This window comes from Sinocyclocheilus anshuiensis, unplaced genomic scaffold, assembly GCF_001515605.1.
Source record: "Sinocyclocheilus anshuiensis isolate Anshui unplaced genomic scaffold, SAMN03320099.WGS_v1.1 scaffold680, whole genome shotgun sequence".
Classification (NCBI taxonomy): domain Eukaryota; kingdom Metazoa; phylum Chordata; class Actinopteri; order Cypriniformes; family Cyprinidae; genus Sinocyclocheilus; species Sinocyclocheilus anshuiensis.
The window spans coordinates 145,843-166,670 of record NW_015555783.1 but is presented as its reverse complement, the minus strand read 5'-3'; the positions used below and the strand labels follow the sequence as shown (position 1 = coordinate 166,670).

Below are 20,828 nucleotides of genomic sequence, written 5' to 3'. Positions count from 1 at the left end.
TGCTCTCTCTCTCTCTCGCGCTCTCTCTCTCTCTCTCTCGCGCTCTCGCGCTCTCTCTCTCTCTTGCGCTCTCTCTCGCTCTCTCTCTCTCTCTCACACTCTCTCTCTCTCTCTCGCGTGCAAAACTCCACATTTGAACAGCCAATAGCAAATACTTAAACTAATAACAAAACAGTCGCTGATTCAGAAGCACCAGATTGTCATAACAAAGTCAGAATTACCTCCTCTCCTAGGCTCACGAAACGGTCGTCCATAAAATGCATTGCTGTTCTGTTGTAAGTAATCTTAAAGATTCCTAAATGCATCTACTTTCGGAAGGCCAAATAAAGTGCTTTTGCTTTCGCCTAGAAACACACAGCGTCTCCCTGACATGGCTGCTTCAACACTAACTGCGGTTACTGAAACCACGCCTTCTTTCTTTGTGTGCACATTTGGGCGGCATTATGCTAATATTTCCACATAGTGAGGTAGATATGTGGGGGCGTGTTAGAACGAGCCGTTTTAGGGGGGCGTGGCAGAGTCTTAACTTTGATAAAGAATATCTTTTTGGTTTTGAGACTTTAGTCTTTGCAACTTCAGGGATCTTATCTATGCACAATCAGCTTGTAACACTCCAAAGAGAAAGGAAAACTTGAAATCGCATCATATGACCCCTTTAAGAAGCGTTTACAAAGCAATTAAGACAGATGTAAATATTCATATTGTAATTTTACAAAATTAGTATATTTTTAATATTTTTTAATTTGACTGATCTAACATTTGGTTGATTGTTTTTATTTAGTATTAGTAGTAGTAATTATTGTTATTATTATTATTATTATTATTATTTGTAGGGCTGCACTAATTATATATCAATATGACTATAAATAATTTAGACAATATTTTTTATTAAATATAAATAATTTGCTGTACTTTATGGGATTGTAGTTTATTATTAATAATAATTATTACTATTATTATTTGTAGGGCTGCACTAATTGTATATCAATATGACTATACAATAAAAAGAATAATATAGACAATCTTTTTTATTAAATTCTGTAATTTGCTGTGCTTTATGGTATTGTAGTTTATCATTATTATTATTATATAGTCATATTGATATATACTTAGTGCAGCCCTACTACTACTAATAATTATTAATCTTACTACTATTACTACTAATGCGAAATAAAAATATTAAACCGAATGTTAGCTCTCCATCAAATTAAACAATTTGAGTGTTAAATAATAATAATAATGATAATAATAATAATAATATAGACAACTTTTTCATTAAATTGTCATTTGCTTTGCTTTTTGGGATTGTAGTTATTTCCTCAATAAAGTACACAGCCTTCTTTGCCATTTTTTCTGATTTTTGATTCAAAGTTGTTCTATTGGATTTTTTTAAATCCGTGTGGAGAAAATTAATGGGAAAAATACTTAACCAAGGCTGCTAACCAAGTAGGTGATTGCTGATTTGCTAGTTAGTAGATATTGAACTAACTGTAGTAATTATATGAATTCTATAGATGAACTCTATCAATTTCACTTTTTCTATCCACCCCCACTCATGTTTAACGAACCTGTTTCCAGGCAACTGCGCTGACCTCTAATTAAGTAAATAACTCCTGCTCGTTTGTTTTCACTATTGATCAAGAATAAAGCTCCAAATTGCAGTGTGTTAAATTACCAGGACACCAAACAGTAAAAACTGCCCTTTCATTTCATTATGCCTCAATTTATTATTTTCCCACTGCTTAACAAAGGCCTAACTGTGCTCAAAAGCCTTCATTAGCCCAGCAGTATCTTTCTTTCGTTGATTATGAAGAAGCGCTCGTGAAAGGTCTGGTCTTGGTTTAATGGAAGATGCAGTTTGAAGTTACAGGATCTGGTGTTTTCTGTGCTCTGTGGTTCATCGCAGTCTCAGAGGCCTGTCAGACAAGGTCAACTACAGAACAGAGCATCTCTCTTTTTGAGGAGGCTCTGAGAGAATAGGTGTATCTGGAAGGTCTTTTAAGGTCAGGCTTCAGCTGAAGCCCAGCGGCTCTGATTTGCTGTCTGGTGCTTTCAGTACAGCAGCTGAAAGCAAGACGTCCAAAGCTTCTCAAATAATGACCCGAGAAACACACTGAAAAATGCATTGCTGAGTGCTAGAGCTTGTATAATCCTGATATTATTTCAGCCTTTTGAAACATCATTTCAACCAAACAGTAAGTAGATTCAAACTGTTTAAAGCAAGAAGTAAAATACTATTTTTAAATAGTTCAAAATTATCAAGACTTTTTTTCTACATAGTTTTTCACTAAATGAAAAGGAAATAATTATATTGGATGGAATTCAATTCACAATTGTATTGATTTATTTATTATTACTTATTTGTTATTATTATTATTTATTATATTATTATTATTCATTGTTATTTATTTATTTTATACAGATAATCATTTTTTTACAAACCTGGTTTTGCTCAAATTTAAAGACGGTGTGTGTAATTTCCTATTTCTTTTTAATAATAATGATAACTTTATTTCAGCTACTTGCCAAGGCAACATTTCGTATTTTCATTTAGTATTTTAGTTTAGTATTTCATTTACTAAAATAGCAAACTACTTATTACTGCTAAATTACTAAAAATGAAAACAAAAAAAAATACAAATAAAAACTAGCTCAAAATATGAATAAAACTATAATAGCATCTCAATGACACTAAACAGTGGAATAGCATTTCGTTTTCTATTTTTACATTTTAAAACAGATTATACAGGTGCATCTCAATAAATTAGAATGTCGTGGAAAATACTGTTTTTTTTTTACTTCATTTGTAGCCAAATTCTATTTTTATTCAATTTTATTATTAAATTTGTAATTATTTTAAAATACTTGTAATTCTAAAAACTATTTAATACAAATGCATAGATCGGTTATATATTTAAAGTCTTTAAATTAATTAATTAATTATTAATTAAAAAAAAATTGTGATTCCCATAATTGGAGTTGGATCGGAATTGATCGGAAACAAGTCCCAATTAAAGATTTTTAAAATACAAAAAAATAAAAAATACTTAAAAAGTATTTTAAATTGATTATAAAGTTTTAAATATGGATATTTTTCTTACGAAAACTCATTGATTCACTACAGAAGGCCTTTGTTCACCCCCCCAGAGCTGTGTGAGACACTTTTTTTTATGGATGGGCGCTTTTTATTTCACTTCTTTTGGACTGATGCACTGAAACACCCACTGAGTGCCATTAAACAGTTTGAAAGATCAAAGACAATTTTTCATATAACTCCGACTAGATTTGTCTGAAAGAAGAAAGTCATATACACCTAGGATGACTTGAGGGTGAGTAATTTATGGGCTAATTTTCATTTTTGGGTGAACTAACCCTTTAAAGAAAGGAACTGCAATTGATGTTGTTTTCATTGTTTTCATTTCCCTGTCGCGGAGTGACAGGGAACTCTGTCTGTGTGAATATCAAAGCAGTAATTAATGGCATGTATCACATGGTAAACCCCAGAGGGCTGGACGACTGCACTCAGTGGGCCTCAGGGAACGCTGTGTGTCTGTGGTAGGTGTTCGTTTGGCTGCGAGTCTCATTTCTTTGTCCGCTTTGATCTCGGAGGTATCGGCTGGCACAGGCGTCTGCGTCTGGAAACTGACCACAGGCAGAGAGATCTATAACCACAGGGGCAAGTTAAAAAGGCCAAGCCAGCTTAACCCACCTGCTTTCCCCTGAACACACCGACTCTTCAGTCGTTCCCTTGAATATCACCGTTTCCCAATAAAATATTACTGATAAATCCTTGTCTGACAATGGAGATTAGCATATAGCGATCTGAGAATTCTTCTCCCTGATAATATTCAGCAATCATGTCATCTTTAGAGAACTAATGACGCCAGATTTGGGAATAAATCACTCTTTTGTTTTACTCTGACCAACAGCTTTGCAAAAAGGTCTGAATTTGTTTGCAATTCAGTTTGATTCATTTGGACAGTTTTACCTTGCGCTCCTGCGTTATTTCTTTTCATGCATTCATGAGTGATTTCTCTTACCGAAATAGAAACGCAATACGACAGAAAACAATTGAAAGTATTTTCAAAGGCAAACACAGTTAGCCTAGGATTTTTCCATTGGCTTTTGAATTATTGGTGAAAATAAGCTTCTTTTTTTTTATGATTCTTTTAAGTTTTGTTCATCAAGATTCACAACCTTCGCAAATGAACACAACTTTTATGAATTATGAAGCCCAAATTCAGTTAGCAGAAGTAAAAAGCTAAAGTTAGGTCAATATACACCACAGTTAAAAAACATTTCCCTGAAAACTCGAGTTTAGTTTGCAAGAGTGTGATTATAAACAGTGAGGCTGTAAAAGCAGACTAGTGAGTAGATGAGTTTACCTGTTTAGCGGGATGATGTTTAATGTCCTGAAAACCTCTGTAGTCCTATTTAGCCACCTGTTAATAACCACATTTTTTAAATAGGGTGTCTACACATCCTCTTTTTTTCCCTAGGATTTCTAAATTGTCTAAAATGTCTTAAGTTTTGGCTTTGTTTTCCTATTGTTTTCATACTCTCTGAAGGTAATGACTGGAAAGTAGTTTGACCAATAGCATGCAGGCATTTAACAAAATCGACCAATCACAGCGTGCAAGAGGGTGGGATCTACACACTCTCAGAAAAAAGGTACAAAAGCTGTCACTGTGATGGTATCCTTTCAAAAGGTACTAATATTTACCATTTAGGTACTAATATGTACTTTAAGGTACTGGTATACACCTTTTAGGAGTAAATAAGGTACAAAGGCGTACTTTTTTTCTGAGAGTGCAGAAAACAGTCAACTGAAAATATGTGTACATATAATGTATGAGGACTGTTGAGGGCTTGTCAACAGGAAAACAAGGCAAAACAGGCATTTTAGGCAATTTAGAAATCCCAGGCAGGACACGTCAGAGAAAAAGATAATGTATGGTCACTCTAAGAGAAGTAAAAGCTTCAAGTAAACTTATCAGTAAAAAAAATAAATAAATCACAAGTAGGGTATTACTAATGCATTTTATGTTGTAGAATAAAACCTAAAAATATCTTGAGCTCGTATTAATTTAACAAAAATAAAGCCAAAATGGAAAAACCATTTGTGACAAAGTTAGGACACCCTTACTGTTAACATAAGAATTATTAGGGTAAGAGGCAGTCAGGCACTGCTAATCAAATGCTTTTGATTAACTGATCATCAGCAAGTGTGTGCACCTCTATAAACTATAAAAGCAGATGTTTTAGCGGTTTGCTGGTCTGGAGCCTTCAGGTGTGTGTTAACGCAATGCCAAGGAGTTAAGACATCAGCAATAATCTTAAAGAAGCAATTGTTGCTGCCATCAATCTGGGAGGAGTGACACGGCCATTTCAAACAATTTGAAGTCCATCATTCTACAGTGAGGAAGATTATTCACAAGTGGAAGACATTCAAAACAGACACCAATCCTCCCAAGAGTGGACGTCTCAGCAAAGTCACCCCATGATCAGATCATGTAGCGCTCAGAGAAATGGCAGACAACCCAAGAACTACACCGCAGACTCTACGGGCCCTTGTGAAATGATAAAGTTCATGACAGTACAATTAGAAAAATATGTGACAAGTATGGCATGTTTGGAAGGCTTGCCAGAAAAAAAGCCTCTTCTATCTAAAAAAGCATGGCAGCACAGTTTGCAAAGTTGCATCTGAACAAACCATAAGACTTCTAGAACAATGTCCTTGTTTGGCCATAGGTGGAGATGTTTGGCCATAATGCACAGCGCCTCGTTTGATGAAAACCTAAAGAGCATATCGGCACAAACACCTCATAGCAAAAGTCAAGCATGCTGATGGAGGGCTGATGATTTTGGGCTTGGTTTGTAACCACAGGACCAGGGCACCTCAGAGTCATTGAGCTGACCATGAACTCCTCTGTATCCCAAAGTATTCTAGAGTCAAATGTGAGGACATCTGTCCGACAGCTAAAGCTTGGCCAAGATTGGGTGATGCAACAGCACAATGATCCCAAGAAAACCAGCAAATCTACAACAGAACGGCTGAAAATAAAAGAATCAAGGGGTTACAATAGTCCAGTCAAAGTCCAGAGCTCATCCTGAGTGAAATGCTGTGGCAAGAGCTGTGCAGAAACAAATGCCCTCAAACCTCAATAAACTGGAGCAACGTAAAGAAGAGTGGGCCGAAATTCCTCCAGAATGATGTGAATCATACAGAAAATGATTAATTCAAGTTATTGCTGCTAAAAGTGGATCTACAGGCAATTGAATCATAGGGTGTCCTAACTTTGTCACACATGGTTTTTCCATTTTGGCTTAGTTTTTGTTAATTAAATAATAACACAGTGTGATATGTAATGTGATGTTGTTCATCTGAGATTTTCTTTTCCAAATTTTAAGACCTGCCAAGGACCAGATGTTTTATTATGTCCTGATACAGAAAACCATGGAATTCAATAGGGTGTCCTAACTTTTTCACATGACTATGTTTTTAAGGCTCTTCCAGAGATCTGCAAAGGCCAGTCTAATTCAACTGAAGGTGGTTCTTGGCCCAAAAAGTTTAAGAAACACTTCTTTAGAGTAGCCTATTCAGACTTGCAGAAGTTGATGGATGGAAAAAAATTATCCAAAAGAATAGGGGAAAAGGTTACATGAATCAGCACTGGAAAGCCTGGTGGGAGAAGCATGTGTGTGTGTTTGGTTTGTGGTGGAACAACTGGTTTAGGGTGACTCATACAGATGACATGTTGAAAAATAGGGCAGTGCTTCTCAACTGGTGTTGCTTCAGGATCCAGATTTTACTCTCAACATCAAGTCAACATGCGTAAAATGTACTTTAAAAGCATTAAAGTTTATTAAAGAGTCATATCATGAAGAATCACATTTTCCTTAAATGTTTTCAAGTTTATTACTTGTTTTAAGATGAATTGGACTGCAAAATGAGCATAGCATTTGTGTTTTTTGATAGTCGGGGCCAGTCAAGAAACAGAAGCTTGATTTATCTTAACCACTGGAATATTGAAGTTAATCAAATAATGGCAATAGAGGTATCTGTTTGATAAATACTGGAAGGTTGGCTATTCTGTATTGATCAGAAGTGATAAATTTAAGAAACGCAGCTTATACTTGCAATTCCAAAGGTACTGCTCACCATCAAAAATACAGTAAAAACAGTAAGATTGTGAAATATTATTAGTTTCTATTAGAATGTATTTTAATAAGTTGAATTTCAATTTTCAGCATTACTCAAGTTTTCAGAAATCATTCTAATATGCTGCTTTGCAGTTCAGAAAGTGTTCCTTATTATGTAACTATGTTTTCATCCATCTTCTGTGTGCTTCTGTTATTGGCAAAGTGAAAATGCATAAAAAAGTTAATAAGTTATAAAACTGATAAAATGGTGTGTGTATTGATGTCTTTAAAAATATGCATTGTTGCATAAGTTTTGTTGTATCGGTTGTATTGTTAAACAGTTTCCATGTTTGAGAGGCAATATGTCTTATACTCTTACCTATAGTACAATATAAATAATTTAATATACAATTTAATAATAATAAAATATTTAATGCACAATTGAACATTACCAAGAAATGACACGGACACTCGGACGCTGCATTTAGGCTAAATGTAAGACATAGAATGTATGTACTAAAGTTATTTGAAAAATATTGTTGACACATTTTGATGTACTGAAAAAAAATCTTTCTTTGTTTTTTGAAAAAAAGAAAGTCTGGTTCAAAACTTGGCTAATGTTGAAAACAGTTGTGCTACTTGATATTATTGTGGAAATCATGATGCATTTATTAATTTTTTTTTTTATTTTAGAACAGCATTCATTTGAAATAGAAATCATTATAAATGTCCTTACTGTCACTTTTGATCAATGCATCCATGCACAATGAAAATATTAATTTCCTTAAAGAAACCTTGCTGACCCCAAACCTGAAGGGTAGTGTATGTTTGTTATGCACTAAACGCTGCCTCTCAGTGCACTCATTTAAAGGATAATTATGGAGGGAACGGACAGAATGAGATGTTATATCAGCCCAGGTCAGCATCCTATCTTCAGCTTCGCCTTTGTTATGAAGGATGTGCTGTGATGAAGGTGTGCTGAAGGATGTGTTCCTAATCAATGTTGAAGTACTTGAGCGTGAGGAGTGGGGTTAACCTGATCGCTGTGTTCTGGATGAAATGAGGAAACAAAGCTTTACTTGTTTATGCTTCCAAAGAGAAAGGAAAAATTGAAATCGCATCATATGACCCCTTTAAAATGACCTTTTGGTGCAATAGTAATGAAAAATGCAATGTTTCTGAATGTCCTGTTCTGTGTGTTTTCTTCACAGGTGGAGGTTCACGTTTTACCTGTACATATTTACGTATGGTGTGCGCTTCCTGAAGAAGGTAAACAATCTCTTTTGACTGAATAATTGATGGTCATTTTGAAACAGTACATCTTTTATGATTGACAAGTCGATACATCCATTATTCTGTTTTGCTCTCAGTCTTGTTGTTTCCATAAAACACTGTGAGTTGTTGACAGGATGTTGTCGAGCAGAGAAGCTTTGTTTTTTTCACAGCATTATCAAATAGATGCAGTGTCACAGTTTTTATTTACTTATTCGGTATCACGACTACAAAATGCAGCAGCGCACTGAGAGTTATTCTACGTTTTGCCTTTCATCACCTCTTGGGGTTTTGCGGCACGAACGTGCAGACAAGATGAAGTTAGAGAGATGTCAGCTCTGACTTGATTTTGATTTTATTTGTTGTGTCGTACTGTGCGGAGAGAGACAGCATCCATAAACTCTCTCTCTCTCTCTCTGCCCTTCCTCTCATAAAGCTATTCATAATTCATCACTCTATCCATAATGCAGATTATTTTCCTCCAAGCAAACATGTTCAGAAGAACTGGCTGCATCTTTGACTCTTCAATGAAGCAATTAAAGGATAGTTCACACAGAAATAAAGATTCTCTCATTGTTTACTCAATATCATGTTGCTCCAAACTAGGGCTGCACAGTATATCGCAAATTGACTTGAATGAAGCTTATCATCATCAATCATATGCATTTTGATATGATTTTACTGCATTAATTTGAAAATTTTAAGTAGATGCAGCAAGTAGGCTGATAAAATTGCATATAAATGTATGTGGTTTAGATCTGTAAATTATATTTATATATAAAAATATATTTAAAAACCATTAAAATTTATAAAACATTACAAATATATATTTTAAAAATTGAAAAAGATGTTTAAAAAACAAAAAAAGAAGAATGCATTAAATAGTAAGGACCAGCAAAAGATAGATAGATAGATAGATAGATAGATAGATAGATAGATAATCAAAATATAGACAAAATATATAAAGGTATAATATAATGGTACATAAGTTACTTGTAACGTAAGTGAGGATCATCCAACAAAACATAACAAATAAAAATATAAATTACATAAATGCAAAAGAAAAATTATATATATATTTTAGAAATAAAAAATAAATATCATTTTTTAATAAACTGTTCCTTTAAATGAGTATTAAGCATCATTTGCACATTAATTCAAAACCAATGTTCCAAAAACGAGCATGTTAGGGAACACATCTATAGGATTATTTACGAATAGACGCAAGTAAGTAATGCTGTGTGTCTTTGTAGAAACTAGGCTAAAGGTGAACTGCTTGAACTTGCATGACGGTGCACTTTACTGAATGAGTTCATCTGCCTCGGATTGGACGCGTTTCTCCTGTTGCTGTTATTAATAGGAGCAGGAGTGGAAGTGGGCTGACATAAACTCAAAACAGACCTACAACTCATACAGGCTCAAGAACTGATAGATTCATCTGTTGCGTTCATCTTAATTAGGGAGAGCAGGCTATCGAGAAATTGGTTTTGGATTCTTCAGTGTCCTTGTCCTAAAAATGATTGGTCATGGGAAGACAAACACTCTAAAGTGAAATGAAATCGAGCTACCAAACTGAAGAAACCATCCAGAGAATATTTGTTTACTTGCCGTCCATTTGAATCCATGCAATGCAGAACAATAAAACTGGACACAACCATAACCACTGAATTTTTCATCAGCTTTGGTTCTGGAAGTGTTTTCCCCGCTTCGTTTTCTGCACAGGCATTTGAATTTAGTGAAGCATTTGAACACTTGAACCGAGCAAACTAGCTGAATCACAACAAAATAGAGTGTTAGCACTGAATAGATTTAGCACAGGAGGAAAACAGATCGTCAAATCGTTTTTGTCCTAAGGAGAATTTACCATAGTTCTTGCACAGTATTCATAGTTTAAAGAACATCTAATGATGTTACAGCATCAGACGTCTTATTCTTGTATGTGGCCTTTGAGAACGATGCTGTGAAGTTGCTAATTAGCCAAAAGTAGCGTTGGATTGGATCATATGTCAGTATTCTCAGAGCACAGCAGCAGATCTCACAGGAAATCATCGGCTTCACAATACCAGGCTTTGATGCCAACTAACCTTCCTACATGATGTGGTTTATCGAGAGGGGAAAAAGTGAATTCAAAGCATTTCAATTATGTAGCTAGCACTGAGGATAATGACTGTATTTTCAGTCTTTTTCATACTTTGATGTAGCAGAATTCAAAAGCTCTTTCAAAAGACATTATCTTGTGTCTTTAGTGAAAAGCTCTGGAGATCATTTGTGTCTCTGTGTTTGATTTTAAAGAGCCCGTGGCTGTGGAACACCCGAGAGTGCTGGTACAACTACCCCTATCAGGTACATTTATACTGTCTGATATATCAATAATCATTATTAAATGGGTCATACTGTATCGTGCTTTTTTCTCTCTGAGGGTATGTTTGCACGACAATGATTTATTAAAAACGGAACAGATTTTCCTTTGCGTCCTTGAAAGATAGATAGATAGATAGATAGATAGATAGATAGATAATCAAAATATAGACAAAATATATAAAGGTATAATATAATGGTACATAAGTTACTTGTAACGTAAGTGAGGATCATCCAACAAAACATAACAAATAAAAATATAAATTACATAAATGCAAAAGAAAAATTATATATATATTTTAGAAATAAAAAATAAATATAATTTTTGAATAAACTGTTCCTTTAAATGAGTATTAAGCATCATTTGCACATTAATTCAAAACCAATGTTCCAAAAACGAGCATGTTAGGGAACACATCTATAGGATTATTTACGAATAGACGCAAGTAAGTAATGCTGTGTGTCTTTGTAGAAACTAGGCTAAAGGTGAACTGCTTGAACTTGCGTGACGGTGCACTTTACTGAATGAGTTCATCTGCCTCGGATGGGACGCGTTGCTCCTGTTGCTGTTATTAATAGGAGCAGGAGTGGAAGTGGGCTGACATAAACTCAAAACAGACCTACAACTCATACAGGCTCAAGAACTGATAGATTCATCTGTTGCGTTCATCTTAATTAGGGAGAGCAGGCTATCGAGAAATTGGTTTTGGATTCTTCAGTGTCCTTGTCCTAAAAATGATTGGTCATGGGAAGACAAACACTCTAAAGTGAAATGAAATCGAGCTACCAAACTGAAGAAACCATCCAGAGAATATTTGTTTACTTGCCGTCCATTTGAATCCATGCAATGCAGAACAATAAAACTGGACACAACCATAACCACTGAATTTTTCATCAGCTTTGGTTCTGGAAGTGTTTTCCCCGCTTCGTTTTCTGCACAGGCATTTGAATTTAGTGAAGCATTTGAACACTTGAACCGAGCAAACTAGCTGAATCACAACAAAATAGAGTGTTAGCACTGAATAGATTTAGCACAGGAGGAAAACAGATCGTCAAATCGTTTTTGTCCTAAGGAGAATTTACCATAGTTCTTGCACAGTATTCATAGTTTAAAGAACATCTAATGATGTTACAGCATCAGACGTCTTATTCTTGTATGTGGCCTTTGAGAACGATGCTGTGAAGTTGCTAATTAGCCAAAAGTAGCGTTGGATTGGATCATATGTCAGTATTCTCAGAGCACAGCAGCAGATCTCACAGGAAATCATCGGCTTCACAATACCAGGCTTTGATGCCAACTAACCTTCCTACATGATGTGGTTTATCGAGAGGGGAAAAAGTGAATTCAAAGCATTTCAATTATGTAGCTAGCACTGAGGATAATGACTGTATTTTCAGTCTTTTTCATACTTTGATGTAGCAGAATTCAAAAGCTCTTTCAAAAGACATTATCTTGTGTCTTTAGTGAAAAGCTCTGGAGATCATTTGTGTCTCTGTGTTTGATTTTAAAGAGCCCGTGGCTGTGGAACACCCGAGAGTGCTGGTACAACTACCCCTATCAGGTACATTTATACTGTCTGATATATCAATAATCATTATTAAATGGGTCATACTGTATCGTGCTTTTTTCTCTCTGAGGGTATGTTTGCACGACAATGATTTATTAAAAACGGAACAGATTTTCCTTTGCGTCCTTGAAAAGTTTCACATACAGATGACAACATTGTCAAAACACAGGTCAGCGAAAATGACTGGAACGCTGTATTTTCAGGCCCGAATATGCCGTTGTTGTATAAATGAATGGCCAAAACACATAAAATATGTTTTCTATTTTTGGTTGTAAATGGTGTCGTGTAAACGCCCCCTGAGATCCAAGTGTTTTGTGAGGCAAATGACTATATTCCACCCTCTCTGACTATTAGATCCTTTTTGAAAGTTAGTAACCATTTTGCATGGCAATGCATTAACAGATTTTACATTTCTAATGCAGATTTTAAGGTCCTAAATCAGGGATTCCCAAAGTGGATCCATGAGTTGATGAAAAGCTAATAATGAACTCATTAAAATAGACAATTTAAAAATAAAAATATTATATTTGACATTTAATTTAAGTTAAAGTGTATTTAATATTTTATCAAATAAATTCAAAATACAAAAAAAATAAATAAAGACATTTTATTTGTTTATCAGCATGTCGTGTGACCATTAACCAACATCAGCGAAGCATGAACATGCAAATGTTTTGTTAAAATTGAAATATTAAATATTAAATATAATTTCTTCATCAGAACAGATTTGGAGAAATGTAGCATTGCATCATTTGCTCACCAATGGATCCTCTGCAGTGAATGGGTGCCGTCAGAATGAGAGTCCAAACAGCTGATAAAAACATCACAATAATCCACAAGTGATCCACACCACTCCTGTCTATTAGTTTACTGTTTTGTGAAGAGAAAACCTGCATGTTTGTAAAAAAATAAAATAAATAAATAAAATAACTTCAAAGCTTCATGCTAAAATACAGGTTCTTTATCCATAATATTGCTTCTCCAGTGAAAAGGTTGTATCGTCTGAATCAGGAGAAAAATATGAAGAGATCAAGCACCGTTTACAAGGGAAAAGAGTCCAAAACAGTTCTTAACAAATACTTCTGTGGAGTTTGTAAAGTGTCAGTAAAGACTTTTATGTTGTTACAGAATATTTGCATTTGAAATAAATGCTGTTCTTTTGAATCTGCTATGCATCAAAGCATCCTGAAAAAAATACAGTATGACAGCTTCCACAAAAATATTTCAACATTGATTCTTGGGCAGCAAATCAACATATTAGAATGGTTTCTGAAGGATCATGTGACACTGAAGACTGGAGTAATGATGCTGAAATTCAGCTTTGCAACAAAGGAAGAAATTACATTTTAATATATATAAAAAGAGAAAATGGTTTTTTTAAATTGTTAAATAAAATTCAGAATATTACTTTATTTTTCTGTGTTTTTGATCAAATAAATGCATCCTTGATGGGCTCAAGACACTACTTTCAGAAACATATATAAAATCTTACTGATCTCATACTTTGAATGAATAAATGAAAATGAAATATAATGAAAATAAAATAAAATAATTACTAAGTACCTAAAGTCAGGAATCTTTTTTGTGCACATGGACCAAATCATTTTGGGAAAATGTCATACATTTGCATTTAGGATGATTTTTGGACAAAAAATGAATGATAAAGCTTCCATGTAAATCTGAGTTTTTTCCTTACCAGCTTCAATTAGACATTCTGTCAGATGCACAGTCTGTGTTTGTTCAGGCTGTACTGGGTTGCCCCGCCCACCGTCACATCTCATTGGTCCAAACTCCTGCCTCACATAATTCATAATGCTACATTAACATCACTTATCTTCTGTTTGGCTGTTATCGCACCATACCGCACATCGTTTCTGCTTTCAGTGTGGACAGGCAAATCACTTGACGCAGTAAGCTTCTCATGCTGTGCCTGTTTGGGACACAACGTCAATCTTAAACAAATGTCATGTAAATGAATGCAAATGTAAACAACTAAAATCCAGACTGCCCTCAGCGCTCTCAAACGCTTCATTGAGCTCCAGAGGCTGTGTAATTGTCCCGTGTTGATTACGGCAGTGTGGTTTCAATGGAAAAGTGCTCTCCTGCAGCCGTCATGAGCACTCTCAGTCGCAGCCGTATTGGATTGGTTTTGAGGCGTAACGCAGGAGAAGCTCAGCCTGTGTGTTTGAACAGGTGGACGCTTGCTCTCAAAGATTCCTTGAAATCGCAGTTAGCACCTGCAGTCTGTGCTTTATAGATTTTCTTTCTCTTCTTTCCTTCACAACCCTTAAGTGCCAGACTCATGCACTCAGCCGCTCTCATTTCTCTGCTCACTTTTGGCATGTTTTTCTGTTTGCAGAAACCTAAGGACAGTCTGAGGAGAGAATGTGAAATCTGCATTGACTAATGAACTTGTAGAGCTATACTTTCTTGTAAGCTTAGTGATTAGCACCTTATTGGATCCAAATATAAATGAAAGTGTCTGCTATTGTGTTATCTAATTATAATTATGTTAAGTTATGCTGTGTGATGTAATAATGTTATTCAGCTTGTAATTTCATGTAATTATTTTCCAATTCCTCAGCTCTTAGGTCACTTATTTCATTCTTATATGTGACCCTGGAGCACAAAACCAGTCATAGGGGTCTATTTCTCGAAATTGAGATTTATACATCATCTGAAAGCTGAATAAATAAGCTTTTCTTTGATGTATAGTTTGTTAGGATAGGACTGAGATACAACTATTTGAAAATCTGGAATCTAAGGGTGCAAAAAAATCAAAATATTTAAAAAATTGCCTTTAAAGTTAACCAAATGAAGTTTTTAGCAATGCATATTACTAATCAAAAATGAAGTTTTGATATATTTATGGTGTGTGTACTGTGTATATTTATTATGTATATATAAATACACACACATGCATGTATATATTTAAGAAAAATTTTATGTTTATATATTAAATATATAAAAAGTTAGTTTTTTTATTTTTTATATATAATGCATTTATTTTTATTTATTTTATTATTACTTTTACTTTGACAGTAAAAAAAAAAAAAGAAAGAAAGAAAAACACACACAACCTAAAAGTCTTACCTAAAATTTTTTTTTTTTCCTGCCTTGCATGCCCTGCTGTTTCCTTCAGGAAATGCAAATCTTGTTTTTCTTTGCTCTATCCTTTCAGTTTTTCCGTGCACGTATTGAGGATGTGCTCTGCCTCATTCCTGCCTGCACCAGTGTGCCCCTTCTCTTCGTTTGCCATGCTTCCATTCCATTTTTCACCCCACTGCACTTCCTCCTCATCTTCATCACCATCATCATCAACCAGCTTGCTGAGTCAGTGCCATCCCACGATGCCGCAGGGGAGCATGCAACACCTGGCCTCTTAACAGCATTCTTCAACAGGATTTCCTCAGTGAGAATAGACTGTGAGGACACTGAAGTCTCCCCTCTTTATCTATGATTCATAAGGTAGCAGTGTTTGACAATGAAGCCGTTTAATTTGATTCAGGGTTTTTGGTTGAGTGTTAAACATGCACAATTGATCAATTCCTGTAATTGCTAATATAGTGACATGCTGTATCTATATAGAAGTGTTTATGGGGAAATGTAAGCAAACCTGAATTAGCCCTTCCTGTCCTGCAGTACATGTTAGACTCTTAAAAACCTGAATATGCTCGTGTTGTAATTTAAAAACAGTATGGAAAAGACTGTGAGAGACTTTCAGAAATATCTTTGGTTAAGCCCAGACACATACACATTTTTAATTATAACTTGATTTATTACATAATGGCAAGAAAATGAATCAAATGACTAACAAGTATAAAGAGCTATAGTTAGTCATTCATTGTTCAGTCAGGTTTAGCACACTGAAATAAAAAACGATACTACATTTTTTTTAAGGTAAGTGGTTGCAAACAATTTATTTTAGCTACATTTAAAAAAAAAAAAAAGTGGAAAGTTAGCCAACTAAATTTTTGATTCAGTAAATTCAGTGCTTTTTTTTTTCTTCAGTGCAGTTGCAGTCAGCCTGAAAAAGTGTTCCCTTTCAGTCGGTCACTCTCGACTACACTCGAAGTAGATTGGTCTCTCTAAGTGAGATCCCAATTCGTCGGTCATCCGACATGACGTCTCCATTCCCTCCTTCAGGGAACGAGGGTTACCATACGTAACCGAGACCTTCTTTTAGTATAACTGCTATACTAAAAATCTGTTTTTATTAATGAATAAATATTTTTTAATATCAATGTTTTTTATTAATATTATTAACATTAGTAAAGTAGTAAATTTAGTATTTTAGTAAATTATTTAGTATTATTAATATTTTAAATTATTTTTTATTTTGTTATCATGGTTCATTTTAATTTGTTATAGTAATTTTGTTGTATGTTTTTGTTATTTTAGCTTTTGATTTTTAAAAAGTTTCTATATAGTTCTTATTACAGTTTAAGTTATTTCAGTACTTCAAGTTAAAATGCAAGAAAATTAGAAATTATGTCTTGGCAACAGTTTGAAATAAAATCAAAGGTAATTATATATATATTTATTATATATTTTATTTCAACTAATGATTTTTATGGTTTTAGTTTATATTTTACTTATTTTTTATCTTATTTTATAAAATTTTATTTTAATTATAACCCTAACTTGAAGTTAATAGATATTATTTGGAATTTTTGTTAATTAGTTAAACACAGTCAATGATTTAAAATTTACACTTGTGTTAATTTATTTGTGATATTGTGATTTAAAAAAAAGTAACCAATATGATATGAGTTTCATATTTGATCCATGTATTAAAACATGTATGATGAGGACAGAAAAATGTACTGCAGAGCAGGAATGTTTGTCTTGTAGGTTTAAAGTGCATTAAACGTTTTCACTTCCCGTGTGACTTCCTGCAGGACTTTCTCCTGATGTTCCTGCATCATGTGGCCACCATCTCTCTGATCACCTTCTCGTATGTGAATAACATGGCTCGGGTGGGAACGCTGGTCATGTGTCTGCACGATGCTGCCGACGTCCTGCTGGAGGTGACTTCCTGTTATACAGCCATTACACCCACAGAAAAAGACAATCCTGTAGATTATTAGTACACTTGTCAAAACCTACAACAACAGGAATTCATTAGTAAATGAAGATTTAAAGTTACAGATTCTAATTTTAATGTTGGCAAGTTAGTTGGCCAATCTATCAGCTACATAATCACTTTTAAAAGCATAGTCCACCCAAAAATACAAATTATTTACTATTTACTCGCCCTCATGTTCCAAAACCAGACTTTCTTTCGTCTGGGAAAACCACAGCTGTCTAGTTCCAAAAAGTACAAATAAATACCACAAAAGTGCTATGCATATGACTTAAGTGCTATTCTGTCAGGACCACTATCGTCAAATATGATTGACAATTAGTGTAACCGGTGTAATCTGCGTTGTGTTTTTTTCCAATGAGTAGTAACCAGACGGACATCAGCTGACGGTTCGACTCTTCTTTTACTGATAAAACATAAAACAGTCTTTACAGTGTGTTTTCGCCCTTCTTGTCTTTTCTCTCCCATGCAGAGACAGTGCAGAAAGGGCAGAGAAAATGGTATAAAACTGGTTTTGTCTGCCAAATTTGCCATTTAATTAGCTATTGAGCAATGCGAAAACTGCTGATGATACTGAGGGACCTTATATATGAATGCTTAGATAGGTGTCGTATTCCTATAGGTTGATGGGGATCAGCTGATGCGAGCCTGACTAACGTGGCCTGCCAGAACTAAAGCTACGCTTGATTATTGCCCATTTTTATTAACAAAAACAGTCCACATTCACTGATAATATTGATATTTTCATTTCTGGGTGAGACAAGGTTAAAACAGCAAGGCCGGACTTGACTCCAACATTGGAAGTGTTATTCAAAATATAATAAATAAATAAATAAAATATTTCATATATTTAATTAAACAAATAAACAGAAAAACAAATATAAAGAAATAAATAAGTACATAAATAATCTAGCATAAGAAATAACATATTTATTAAAATGTAATAATAAATACATTTAAAATAAAATACAATATAACAAATAAAAAAGATACATATATAATGTAGATGTAATAATGTAGAAATAATTAAATAATCATATTATATATATATATATATATATACACACACATATACATGAAATAAATTATATATATATATATGTATATATATATAAAACATTACTGCTGTGACTGATAATGTGATAAAAATTAAATTAATGAATTTAATTTACTAATTTTATTTATACAGTACATATGACTTTATGGGTTTTTTATGGTATTATCTGTTCCATTATATTGTACAATCAGGAATCAAGATAGGTGATGCAAGATGTGCTATTTACATGCATTAATGTCTGTCATGTTGTTATTAATCATGCAGCAAATCTGTGTTTGCAGGCTGCTAAAATGACCAACTACGCCAAATGCCAGAGACTCTGCAACGTCCTGTTCGTCATGTTTGCCCTGGTGTTCATCAGCTCCAGGCTGGGAGTGTATCCTGTATGGTAAGACAGTCCTGTCAGTAACAGAGGATATGCTGGCATCTGAACACCTCTGAACCTCTCGTTCTCATCTGTATATCTCAAATCTTCTATTTTATCATCTTTTCCAGCATTTTCATTTCAGGTTTTGACACCTTCAGTCAGTGTTGTTGCCAAGTAATAGTTACTATGGCTACAGCGGTAGTGTGGAGATGTGGACGAGTTCAGAATGAGAGAAACAGATGGCCTCGTGCTCTTTACAGCTATAATAGGCATTTAATCACTGAAAGAAATAGCATTGTGCTTTAATAAATCCACTATTTTTAACATGATTTTATTAGATCATTTAGACAGTTTTACAGCTCAAAAAATAAACAGGTTTTGGATAAAATTGAGTTATGCATTGTGTCAATGTTGCCACAAGAAATAATTATATATTATATTATATTATATTAGTTATTGTTAACTAAAACAAACTACTAAAAATTATTTTCTGTACTGAAATAAATCTGATATAAAAAAAAATATTATATGAAAAACTTTATAGCATTATTTAACTTTTAGTATTATTGAAATACTATTACAGTTTTTATTAATATCTTGTATCAGTTTATATTTTTGGTTACATTTACATTTTAGTTAAAGTTTAAGTCATTTTGTTGTGTGCTTTTGTACATTTTTGTGCTTTTTAATATGCTTATATAAGCTGGGTTTCCATCCAAAACTGTGAATTTAAATTATGCGCAAAATTGGAATATCGCATAAAACATATACAGTAAATGTGGTCATTGTGCTAAGAGGCGGATGCCTGTCGTGTAAAACAGTTCTGGGAGGCAATTATACAGACATACTTTGACGACGGCATTTATGAACGACCATAACAACATTTCAGATGCTGTGCAACAAGATCGGTCCACTGGTTAGTCAGGATTTTCCGTCCCATAGCGCAAAGTCACATGACTTTTTTGATGCCCATGGAAGAATTATTTCGGCAAATGTGTTTCCATCTCCCATTATTCGCATTAACCCTTTTCAAAAACAATTACTTCCGAATGAAGGGATTTTTAATCAAAATTTGGCATTTCTATCACCCGTTTCTGATGTGATGTGATGGAAACATAACAATAGTTTCAGTAATTTTTATGTCAGGTTTAGTTATTTTACTACATTAATAATAAAACTAAAATTAGAAAATTTGCTTTGACAACTAATAAAGCTTTTGAGATTTAATTTTATTTCAGTTAATGTTTATTTTATTTCAAGTACCAAAAACTACACTAATAAAATTACACAAACTAAAATAAAAAAATGAAAGAAAAAAAAAAAAAAATACAAACTGAAAATATAAAAATTAAAGCTAATTCAAAAATATTAATGAAAACTCTCATATTAATCAGTTATTAAATGCTATGCTATAAATACTATAATAGTATATAAATACTACTAATAAAATAACTGCAGTGGAAGACATATTGTTATTAAAAGTATAGCCAAGTATGAATACAAACACACACTTAATTATCCTACATGCAAAACATAACCTCAGAGCTCACAGGAGAAGTATGCATGTGAGCTCCATTTCATTATATTTTATACCAAAACATTTCTATATTTCTGTATTTGAAGCATTAAAATACACACTGTTTAATTACAGCCACAACACTTAAAGGGGTCATATGATGTTGCTAAAAAATAACATTATTTTGTGTATTTGGTGTAATGAAATGTGTTTATGCAGTTTAAGATTCAAAAAACACATTATTTTCCACATACTGTACATTATTGTTTCTCCTCTATGCCCTGCCTTTCTGAAACACGTCGATTTTTACAAAGCTCATCGGTCTGAAAAGCGAGGTGTGCTGTGATTGGCCAGCTATCCAGTGCGTTGTGATTGGCTGAATACCTCAAGCGTGTGACGGAAATGTTACGCCCCTTATTATACTGTGATGCCGTGTCCCGGAGCGACGAGACAAAACCAGT

General features: G+C 33.9%; 1 pseudogene; it reads left to right on the top strand.

Moving 5' to 3' along the window:
- The window catches only part of LOC107674772 (ceramide synthase 6-like), a 40,063-nt pseudogene that overhangs the window by 11,274 nt on the left and 7,961 nt on the right, over positions 1 to 20,828 (top strand).